This window comes from Hakea prostrata, chromosome 3 (genome assembly GCF_041222555.1).
Source record: "Hakea prostrata isolate BN-2017 chromosome 3, UWA_Hpros_2, whole genome shotgun sequence".
Classification (NCBI taxonomy): domain Eukaryota; kingdom Viridiplantae; phylum Streptophyta; class Magnoliopsida; order Proteales; family Proteaceae; genus Hakea; species Hakea prostrata.
Window position 1 is genome coordinate 27196485 of NC_142602.1, and position 11604 is coordinate 27208088.

Sequence of the window (11604 nt, forward strand, 5' to 3'; positions counted from 1 at the left end):
CCAATAGAATAATGCCTTCTAGAGGCGTCTAAACCAGCATCTAAGAGATTGTTTCAACCCATAAATTAATATCTTCAATGGATAAACTTTTCTTGCAGTATTGTCATCAAAGAAACCACGTGAGATCTCCATATAGACTTCCTATTCCAACCCTCCATGCAAGTAGATTATTTTTTACGTCTATTTGTTGCAGGTTCAAGCCTTTGTTCACACCCACAGATGATAGAACTCTGATAGTGTTCAGTTTCGCAATAGGGGCAAAAGTATCTTGATAATCAATCCCATATGTCTGGCTAAACCCCACTGCAATTAGTCTAGCTTTCAACCTATTGGCCGATCCATTCATATCCTGTTTAACCACAAACACCCATTTACAGTCTATGTATTTTTTTTTCTCTAGAGGAAGTGTAACTAGCTCCTAAGTATCATTTTTCTTCATTGCCTACAATTCCTCTACCATAGCTACCTTCCATCTCTTATTAGCATATGTTTCCTGTCAACTTTTAGAAACAAAAACAGATGATAGAGAAGATATAAAAGCACAATAAGAGTTAGATAAAGAGTCACAAGAAACATATTTATCTATGAGATATTAAGTACAAAATCTAACTCCTTTTTTAACAGTGATACAAAGATCAGAAGAAGTTACTTCAGAGGAAACAATAAAATCTGATTCTAGAGCAAGGAACTGAAGTGGTAACATGTCACATTTCTTCACCTGCTTTGGCTAATTGTAATTTTTTCACTAATAATTTTGCACCTCCTTATTTTGGTCAATCTTATTTTGAAAGACCTTAATAGTGTGCCTCACAGGAGGGGTCTCCCCTAACTAGGTTCTTCACATGGTTCAGAAAATGGAGGGGGAGAATTGGAGTCCTCCAGTATACTGGCCGAGGTCTCCCCTTGGTCAAACTCTTCCTGAGCTCTTAAGTTGTGTTGTAGTGGTGTGGGAGTCTATGTATGTGGTAGGAAGGTCTAGGGTTGGAAATAACACTTTTTCTCTAGGACTCTCCCCCTAGAGAAGTATATAGTAAGGTCAAGACTCATTAAAAACTATATCCACGGACAATGGTTTTCCTGGAAGGAGAATGATAACATTTGTACCCCTTTTGAGTAGAATAATACCTTAGAAATATGCAACGTAGGCTGTGGGGAGCTCGCTTACTCTGGTGGGCTATGATTTTGGCATAATACACACAACCAAAAACCTTTGGGGAAATAACAGAGGAAGAGTCTCCTTAGAGAATTTCATTAGGACATTTAAAACTAAGTATCCTACTGAGCATCCTATTCATAAGATAAGAGGTAGTGAGTATGACATCACTCTAGTATTGGCCTGGGACATTCATTGCAATCATAGTAGAATAGGCTATCTCTAATAGATGTTGGTTCTTCCGAATTATGTGGCTACTTATAGAAAACACATTTATAAGATTATCCAATTCTTGCAAAAGATATTGCTACTCTACATAATACTCAGCCATAATCAATTCCTTTTGGGTAGTCTCATGAAGCTTCTTCCATAGCTCATAAACCTATGCATCATTCCCCAACTGCCCATATGTTTTTGTAGTAGCCTTCTAGATCTGTGTTGTAGTATCAAGTAATAGGTATCCATGGGCAATATTTGGATTAATAGAATTCAAAAGAAACAAATGATAAGAGAGTCATTTGAGATCCATTTATCCTGAGAAACACTTGTGGTAGTAGGCTTGTAAGTAGTGCTTGTAATGTGTACAACAAGTCCTCTTCTAGTAATGGTCAGATATGTAGGCTAAGACCAGATTAAATAATTTGTTCCATCAAATTTTATCGAAAGAGGTGGAAGAGTAGGGTAATGTTTGGAGCCAGTGGGAGCAATAGTACCATAAATAAACCAACTTGGACCACTTGAACCAACTGAACTAGAAAACAACTTAAAACCAGAAGACTTGCTCACGAAGTCTCTCTTAACCAAGTCTCATAACCAGATGATCGCAGGTCACTCTTCTCTTTCTTGAAGACTCTTTTTTATCTAAAGCAGCGTCGGAAACGAAAATCACCAGCACCAGCGACCACTCCGACGGCGGCTTCTTCTCCTAAGAATGGTGATTCTCTCAACCTAAATAGATCGAGAGTGAGGAGGACTACCGACACTCTTCCTCAGCCCCAAATCACAAAACGAAAAATATCTCAATCAATTGTAGTTTATTCGTACCTGAAAAATGCAGATCCGACATCAATCGTGGCAACGATCTTGAGAAGAGGTCATCGCACAGCTCAATTTGGGCATTCTCTTGCACTGATCTTCAATGAAGACACCAAAGTAATGGCAGTGTAACAAGTTGCATCAATCTTCAAATAAAAATCACCAACAAGTGCAGCGTAAGGTGTTGCATCCCTTTAATTTTTGGAAATGACTCTCACACCAGGTACAGTTTCTTTCCTTTCTATAGAATCAATTGTTTGTACTAGTAATTCTTAGAATCGAAAGGAATAAGAGGACCTACAGCTCTGATACCATGTTAGTTTGAGAAAGAATAAGGTGAAGAATGAGGGAGAGGAGAAGATGGAAGCCACGACTTAGTTGTGGAGGCTCAGATTGAACTTATTAGCACTCCTCAAAATAACTTCACTATATATAGGCTAATTTACAAGTCTATTCTATATAGGAAAGCATTAACCAATTTCGATTGGTATAAAACTCTTACTTACCGCCTCTTTTTCCTATCGAGAGTTAGCACAATGAATCTATCCTTTCCCAAATTGCCCTTTCCTAACAGTCCCCAAGAAGACTTCTATTGGTTGAGTTTTACTAGCAGTTTAACTCTATTAGAGTTTTCATTCATGTCATTTTCTATTTATTGTTACCCTAGTAAGAGTATTTATGTAATAGTGTTCCCTTTTCTTTTTTTTTTTTTGTAGGAGTAATAGTGTTCTTTCCACTTTATTATATATAGAGGGCTTGAGATCACATTGATCAATACAAGCCATTCTACCAAAATCATGTTTTTCAACATGGCATCAAAAGCCAAAGCTCGATTTGGGAAGAGAAAGAAGAAAAAAAAAAAGAAAAAAAGAGAAAATAAAATCTCTATCTTTCTCATTGATGAAGACCTACCTCCACCACCGTTGTAACTGCTCCGTCGCCAAAAACCTCAAGTTGCAATTACACCACTGCCGCTGCAACCTAACATCATCTTCTTCACCTGCGACTGCTCCACAAGCTATCGCCCAGTCCTTTCACCTATAGCAGAAAACTATCACTCAAAACTAGAACCCATTTCCGCCTTCCTCTTCCTTCTGCCTTCTTTTGTTTTGTTCTTCTCTTTGAAACGATACTTTAAGACCCATTCAATCCATTAAATCCACATGGACTAGACCAGCCCAACCCTAACCTAACCATGTCTTGGTTTTTTCCTTTCTAACCTTCGGTTCCATGAGCCCAAAAAGAAAAATATTGATGTTCTAGGGGTCTCTTTTGTGATTTCACAGATTCTCAAGTGCTTATTTGTGAATTCGCATATATTTAGGGGCTTATTTGTGAATTCACATATATTTAAGAACTTATTTGTAATTTTGCATATATCCAAAGGGTTTATTTGTAATTTCCCATAACTTTAGGGGCCTCTTTCGTAAACAATAAGTGTTCCTTACCCTATGAACCTTTTGAATCCTATAATTCCCTAGATTTGTTTGGTTGGTTTGGCTATTCCATTTTGAGACGTTTCAGTTATCTTGAAAAGGTGAAGACTGAATATTGCAGACAATTTTTTAAATATGGTAACCACCGATGGTACTACTGCTCCCACTGGTTCCGAACATTACTCAACTCTTCCTCCTATTTTGGTAAGATTTGATGGCACAAATTATTTGATCTAGTCTCGATCTGCATACCTGACTATTGACGGAAGAGGACTTGTTGGGCACATTATGGGCACTAATATCAAATCTATCACCATATGTGTTTCTTAGGATAAATGGATCTCGAATGACTCCTTTATCATGTCGTTCTTTTTGAATTCCATGCATCAAAATTTGCCTGTGGATACCTACCACTTAATATTGCAGTCCATATCTAGAAGACTACTATATAAACATTGGATAGTTGGGGAATGATGCACAGGTTTATAAGCTACGGAAGAAGTTTCACGAAACTGCACAAAAAGAATTATATGTGACCCAATATTATGTTAAATTACGATCTCTTTGGCAGGAGTTGAATCATTATAGAGATTATCACCCCACTAATCTAGATGATGTTGCTACTCATAAAAACATGTTGATAAGAATTTGGGTATATGACTTTTTAGCTGATTTGAATATGGAGCATTATTAGATAAGAGTGCAAGTATTAAGTCATTCTCCCTTTCCTACATTCAATCTTATGCCCTTGTTTAGTGTGAGGAAAGCCATCGATTAGTCATGCTTCATGCTCCTATTGTGGAGAAATTAGCCTTACAATCTGTTAGCACTGAATCTGATTTGACCAAGGAGATTGTCAAGTGTGAACACTATCACAAACCATATCATCCTAAGGCCAATTGTTGGAAGCTCCATGGGAAGCTTGCTGATTTTAAGCAGAAAAGGGCACAAAGAAGGGGAAAACCAAAGGCTAATCTTTTTGGGACGATTTTCACAACACCTTCTGCAGAAGTCGGTTTCTCACAGGAGGAGTTAGCTACTCTATGATGTATTATGCAGTCTTCTACTGCCGGTACAACCTGTACTACTGCTTCCTCTACTACCCATACCAACTACTACCTTACTACTTCCGGTTAAACTTTATAAGCTTCCATGTTTCTTCAGTTTCTGCTCCTTGGATCATTGATATAAGAGTCATAGATCATATGACATGTTCATCCCCCTTTTTCTTACATTATTCTCCAACTTCTGAAAAAGATAAAGTTCGAATTGCTGATGACTCTTATTCTTCTATTGTTGGTAAAGGGATCATTCAGAAATCTCAATCACTTTCTTTATCTAAGGTTTTACATGTTCCCTCTTTCTCTACTAACTTGCTCTCTATCAGTAGTCTTATACATGACATGAATTGTAAAGTGACTTTTTGCCTATCTTATTGTGTCTTCCAGGATTTGGTATGAAGGAGATTGGACGTGGTAAACTGGACAATGGACTTTATCTGCTGGAGTCAATTAGAGGATCTACTTCTGCTTTGACTACATCTTCTAATCAGGTTCATTCGGTAATATCAAACATTCATCAGTGGCACCATAGGCTAGGTCACCCCCCTCTAGGAACTCTTAAGAATGTATTTCCTAATTTAGTTTCTTCTTGTAACAAGGATGAATTTTTTTGTGAAGCCCGCATTTTTGTGAAGTAGGAATCGTTCTACTTATTTACCTTCTCTTCATAATAGAAAATCTATTCCTTTTGTGCTTATTCATACTGATGTGTGGGGCCCTACCGACGTGTGTCGATTATTGGCCATAGGTACTTTGTTATTTTTATTGGTTGTCACTCTTGTTCTATATAGATTTATCTTTTAAAACAAAAAAAGAAAAAAGAAAGAAAAAAGAAAGAGGTTTTCGATGTTTTTCGTGTTTTTTATAATAATGATTAAAAATTAGTTTAATGCCACTGTGAAGATTCTTCAGAGTGATAATGGCACAGAGTATAGTGATGGTGAATTTCAGAGATATCTCTCAAGACTCGGCATAATACACCAGACCAATTGTGTTGATACGACTTCCCAAAATGGGATTGCCAAAAGAAAGAACCGACATATTTTAGAGATAGCCCATTAATTATGATTGCTATAAATGTCCTTGACCAATATTGGAGTGATGTTGTACTCATTTTATCTTACCTTATGAATAGGATGCTCAGTAGGATACTTGGTATTAAACGTCCTAATGAGATTATCCAGGGAGCCTCTTCTATTGTTATTACCCCAAAGGTTTTTGGATGTTTGTGTTATGCTAGAATCACAACCCACCTGAGTAAGCTGGCTCTCCATGGCCTACGTTGCATACTTATGGGGTATTTTTCTACTTATAAATGGTACATATATTATCATCTTCCTTCCAGGAAAATCATTGTATCCATAAATGTTATTTTTGATGAATTTTGCCCTTACTATCTACCTCTCCAGGGGAAAAGTCTTAGAGGAGATGTGTTCTTTCCAACTATGGACCTTCCTATCACACACATAGACTCCCACACACCCCCACAACATAAATTAGGAGTTCAAGAAGAGTTTCCTGACTAGGGGGAGACTTCAGCCAGTATACATGAGGTCTCTAACTCTCCCCCTCCGTTAGGGGGACACCACTCCTATGAAGCTCACTATTAAGGTCTTTTAAATAAGATTGACCAGAATAAGGAGATGCAAACTTATCAGAGGAAGAATTACAACTGACCAAAGCAGGAGAAAGGTGATAGGTTACCACTTCAGTCCCTAGCTCCAGAATCAGATTCTATTGTTCCCCTTGAGGTATCTTCAGGCAAGAAGCTTACATTGATAAGAGATGGAAGGCAACTATGGTAGAGGAAATGCAAGCAATGAAGAAAAATGATATTGAGGAGTTGGTTACACTTCCTCCAGGAGAAAAATCTGTGGGCTGCAAATGGGTGTTTGTGGTTAAACAAAATATGGACGGATCGGTCAACAGGTTGAAGACTAGACTAGTTGCTAAGGGGTTCTATTTTTTGTAGCTGTGAACAAATATTGGAACCTGCACCAGCTAGAAGTAAATAATGCCTTTTTATATGGGGAGTTGGGGGAAAAAGTCTATATGGAAATCCCACACGGTTTCTCTGATGACAATATTGCAGACAAAGTTTGTTGGTTGAAGAGGTCAATTTATGGGTTAAAACAGTCTCCTAAATGCTAGTTTGGATGCATCTAGAAGATAGTGATTTCTATTGGGTATAGCAAAGCAATGTTGATTATACATTATTTGTCAAGAAGTCAGGTATTATATCACACTTTTCATTGTTTATGTGGACGATTTTTGTCATCACAGGGAATGATGGTAAGGAAATTCAAAGGTTGAAGGACTTTCTTGGCAGAGGAAATTCAAAGGTTGAAGGACTTTCTTGGCAGAGGAACTTCAAAGGTTGAAGGACTTTCTTGGCAGAGAGTTTGAGATTAAAGATCTAGGGAAGTTATGGTACTTCCTAGGCATTGAGGTGGCTCGATCAAAGAAGGGTATATACCTATCCCAAAGGAAGTATATCCTAGATTTATTATCAAAAGTGGGAATGTTGTGGGTGTAAAGAAATTGATACCCCTATTGAGGCTGGAGCTAAACTTAAGGAAAATGAGGGAGAACCAATGGGTAAAAGCAGATATCAAAGGTTGGTAGGAAATCTTATTTACTTGTCTCACACGAGACTAGACATTGCTTATACCGTGGGGGATAGTGAACCAGTTCATGCATGATCCATATTTAGCTCATATGAAGGCTGTTACAAGAATACAACAATATTTGAACGGAACTCCTAGAAAAGGAATACTTTTGTCACCCACTGATAATCTAAGGGAGAAGCACACACTGATGCAGACTGGGATAGATCTCCTCATAGGAAGTCAATTTCAAGTTACTGTTGCCACACCCCGCCCGCCGGTCTCGGTTACCCGCCCGACAACCCGTGGGGGTGAACCGTCACAGGATCCACGGTCTTACCCATCAATAATAATAAACACAAGTATAGACAATCAAGAGCAAGAATAAGAGCAATAATTAATAAAAAGGTTACAAAAGTCCAAATACTCCAATAAAATCAAAGAACGAAATGAAAGAGAGATAATCAAGAATCAAAAGTAAAATCGAGTTCAGCGGAAGCAAAACAAATAAACTAAATAATCTTCTCTCTGGTTTCCTTTTCTAAATCTAAAAACTAGTTTTCTAAATTAGTAAGTAAAGATGTCCTCCAATCTTTCTCCAAACGATCATCAAAATCGTGGCAATCTGCCTCCGTCGGCCAACAATGGGTGCTAAAGGTGCACACAAGCATCTTCAGAAGGCTTCATGCTCTGCAAGTTCATGTATCACTGTCTGTGCCACATCAACATCATACGAGAAGGCTCTTTCATACGAATCATCTCCAACTTTCGACATTGTGCCACCATCTGTACAACTCATATAATATATACAATGAAAGGAGTGAGTTTTGATGAACTCAATAAGGAACAAACAATTCTCATATATATGTCAATACAATCCACGAATGCATACATGAAATGATATGGATGATATGTAGAAATATGAATGCTACTAAGATCTAACTATGCAAGTCTCTATCAGCTGACATGCTTTAAGATATACACCAGCCCTCCTCTGGGTAGGTCTAGTCACTCTGATCCGGCAAGGACTGGTTACCTCTGTAGGGATCCTGGGAAAAAGGGGAAGTCCACACCTGGCTCTCATTTCCATGGTTGGGGTTAAGTCAACACTCTCTTACCACGACCATTGGTAATGAGTACTGGCGCATGTCGGGGTTTCTAATCCAATGCAAATCATAATGGTAACATACTATATGAAGTCCAAATACTTCCCCTATGGCACCAACCAACTCGGTTCAGTATCCTTCGCAACCTAAGAGTGAGTACCCTCACTGACTGGCTACCGCTGTTGGACTCCACTCGTTAACCCTATGGTCATCCACATATTATTGGGGCAGATGCTCTCATGACTCTTCATGACACCCGGTCCGTTCCTTGGATGTCCATGAGCCCAACCTAACATATGCAACCCTACCATTGCATGACCAATAGTGGACCACTGAGTCTCCGCACGGGACTGGTTACCGCTGTAGGATGAAACAGAGTCACGTCACCATTGTCACGGGTCACCCAGCTTCAATTCCCCTGCCGAAAGGGTAATAGCATGTGGGGTACCTTGCCATGCAATTCTAGACTCTCCTAGGTATGTCATCCAGTAATCATGATGGTGCTAGAGGCATCAGTGAGCATATGCCCATACCACAACCCTCTGATATCTCCAGCCAAGATATCCCAATGGAATACCCCTTCCATCACAACTACACTACAACACTCTTTATCATACCATGAACAGTTGTGCAATATCATAAAAGATGAAGTACATCAAGGAACACCACTAACATCAAGTATATAATAAGATTCACATGCTTTATACAATTACAACAAGTTACATGATCAAAGAATAGTAAATAGAATAGCTGAATCATCATGTATATGTAATTGCAAATAAATAAGAATGCATGTCCTTACCTGTAATTTAGTAAAAGTCCTCTAACTTGTAATCCAGAAACTATTATAAGACTTTTATTTGAAACAGAGAACACCTAGGCATAGGGTTACAAGAATGTATAAGGGTCAAGAGTCAAAACAAATCCAAAATCAAACCTACATAGTCACTGGAAACCAGCCGGTTGCTTGTGCCGGTTGCTTAAGTTAAGCGACCTCCACAAGCGACCGCCCCTATTTCAGACAGTTTCCAACTCTGAAAATTGGACTTTTGATCAGCCGATTTCAATCCATTTTGGGATGATCTTAGTCCGAATTTCAATTTTAATAGGTCTAGAACAAAGGGGTAACAAGAAACCCTAAAATTAACAAAGATTTATTACTCAAATCATTCCTCTTGATGAGATTCATCCATTAAACAACTGCGGGGATTCGTTTTCAGACAGGATCTCATCAAGAACATTGGAAAGGGATTACAACAAATCAATTGGGTAACCACTAACAAAATGGGGATGGGTTCAAATCAATTAGAGTTTAAAAAGAAGAGAATCGCAGATGGAGATTCATTACCTTAACCAGAATCACCAAGAATAGAAGAGAAAAGGTTCCATATCATTAACAGCACTTCGCCCACCTTCCAGCACGTTTCCACTGCCGCCTAATCGCCCAAAATAGCAACCCCGAACATAATAATGTGTTAATAGGGCGAGGGATGCTATTTATAACGAATATGGGGCAAAATAGGGCATTTTCCCGCAAGCAGAACCGAGCGGTTGCTTAAGGCGGTCGCTTGGTTTAATCAACCGCCACTAGCAACCGCCCCCAAGTATATTGCTATACAAGGGTGCTTTGCTCAGGGGGTTGAAACCCAAACACAACCTAGCCCTGAACAACACATGGGGGAGGTCTTACCTTCATTCCAGACATCTCCAAACACCACTTGCCTTCTACCAGAGATCCAACTTTCCAGTAAGGCAGGTTCTTCAACAAGAGAATCCAGATCCATGGGTTCTGGATATGGATCATGGACTTCTATCTGGACACTCCACAAAATTAATCCGACTAGACCTTCGAGTTCTCGGACCTGCAATACGGATTCCGGGTTAGAAAAACGGGGGTTGTTACAACTGTACCTTTGTTGGAGGTAATCTAGTTACTTAGAAGAGTAAGAAACAAAATGTGGTAGCTTTATCCAATACCAAAGCTGAATATAGAGCTATGGTTCGTGGAATTTGAGAGCTACTATGGTTGAAAGGCTCGCTAGAAGATATTATAGTCCAAGTTCCAAACCTTATGATGCTATATTGTGATAATAAGGTTGCCATTAGTATTGCCAATGGTCCTGTGCAACATTATAGAACTAAGCACATTGAAATTGATAGGTTTTTTGTCAAAGGAAAGCTAGAACAAGGGCTCATTTGTATGTCTTTTATGAGCTATGGAGACCAAGTGACAGATATTTTCACTAAGGGTTTGAAGGAAGGATATTTCATACCTATTTTAGGCACGTTAGGCATGGCTAATATCTATGCCTCGAGTTGAGGAAAAGTGTTGGTTGAGTTTTACTAGGAGTTCAATTCTATTAGAGTTTTCATTTATGTAATTTTCTATTTCTTGTTACCTAAGTAAGAGTATTTATGTAATAGTGTTCTTTCCACTTTATTATGAATAGAGAGCTTGAGATCAGAGTATCACACTAATCAATACAAGCCATTCTACCAAAATTGTGTTTCTCAACTACTTCCTCAACTAACCTCATTAATCATAAACTCCAGCTCCGATGGCTTCTAGCTGTCCTGAGTAGAGGACCCCTTCCGGTGACCCCTTCTGTCTGTCTACCCCTCATTTTTCCGATGGCTTCCAGCTCTCCCACCCCAGCTTATCTCCTCTCTTCCTCCCATCCTCCCCACCCCTAGCACTCCATGCAATCCCCCCCCCCATCTCCACTAGCTGACCTTTCCTCCCCTGTGCCAGCTGCTTGGAGCTCTCTCTTCAACACCCCCACCTCTGACTGCAACCTTGCCTTCATCCCCCCTTCCTCTGAGTCTCCTATCCCTTTGGATAACTGTCCATCCTCTGCTATAGGTCCAGTTGGAAGTATGCGGTTCTTGGACAATTCTTGGGTCCCTGTTCCCCCTTTTGGCATTATTAAATCCTCTCTTGTAAAGCAATGGAATTTGGTTGGCTCCTTGGATTTGTTCATCATTAACAACGGCATCCTTCTATTCAAGTTCTCCTCTCCTACTTGCCACCTCAAGGCTATTGAAGGTTCACCTTGATATATGGGGAAGTCCCCAATCTTCATCAAACCCTGGGAACCCTCCATGCCACTCTGTGGGGTTGACTTCAACTCTCTTCCCCTGTGGATCAATCTCCCTGGTTTGCCCCTGGAGTTTTGGAATCGTGAATGTCTTAGCCATATTGTATCT